The sequence below is a fragment of the Anser brachyrhynchus genome, assembly GCF_964034855.1.
Source record: "Anser brachyrhynchus genome assembly, chromosome: 1".
NCBI classification, from domain to species: Eukaryota; Metazoa; Chordata; class Aves; order Anseriformes; family Anatidae; genus Anser; species Anser brachyrhynchus.
The window spans coordinates 36,452,469-36,453,472 of NC_137694.1; positions in this window are offsets into that span (position 1 = coordinate 36,452,469).

Here is a 1,004-nt window from a genome sequence, read left to right on the forward strand (position 1 = left end):
GCTAGAGAAGATGCTCCCTGCATAAGGATCACTGAGTATGTTACAAATACACCCTAAGAAAATGGACATTTCGAATCATACAAGCCACGTGAATCACCTTTGCAGGTGCAAGACCTGGGGAAAGCACATGGGCTGGTAACTGCAGTGAGGGTGGCCAGCAGCCAGACCAGGGGCAGGGTGGCACTGGAGGTGAGATGTCTAGGTGCACAAAGTTCTGGTGAACCTGAAGTTGGCATCGACCCTGCTTTGAGCAGGAGGCTGGACCAGAGACCTCCCAAAGTCCCCTCCAGCCTGAGTGATTCTGTGACTTAAAATGGCTGGTTCCAAAACTACGAACGGACTGAGACAGCGGCCAGCCTGGTTTTAATCAGCAGCGGAAGCAGTCTTCATGCTAAAGATGTTACACAAGTAGGAAAAGTTCACTGGCGCTCTCCAGATTTTGAGAGGGTTTTGCTGAGATCCATATGGATGATCCGAGGGATATTTCTGAAGAAGGCAGAGCTGACTCATAGGCACCAAGCTGGTGACAAAAAAAAAAAATAAAAAAAACAGGCTTGGAAAGCTGGGTGCAGGGGAGGGGGTGGTGGAAGTAAACCGTGCAACTTCTGAGGAGCATTGCAACGGCTTGCAGGATGCGAGGACAGCACGCGAACGTGTCCGGGAGCTATTCCTGATTAATGCAGAATTAATTTTGATGAGCACAGGAAACACAGCCCGTGGTCAAAAGGTGGCTGTCCTCTACGTGCCAGCTGCCAAGAAACTAAAGTGAGGAAGTGAGTGCACGAAAAACATCAAGGCTCGGTGAGGTCTGTAGGGAGCGAAACCGAAATTCACACGAGGCGGGGACACATTTCCCTCGTGAAGCCCTGCAAAAAGCCCCTAAACACGAAAAACGGCGTTTTGGGGAACGCTTCTCGGGGGTCCCCTCGGGAAGGGAAAGGAAGAAGGGAAAGGGGAAGAAGGGAAGGGAAGGGAAGGGAAGGGAAGGGAAGGGAAGGGAAGGG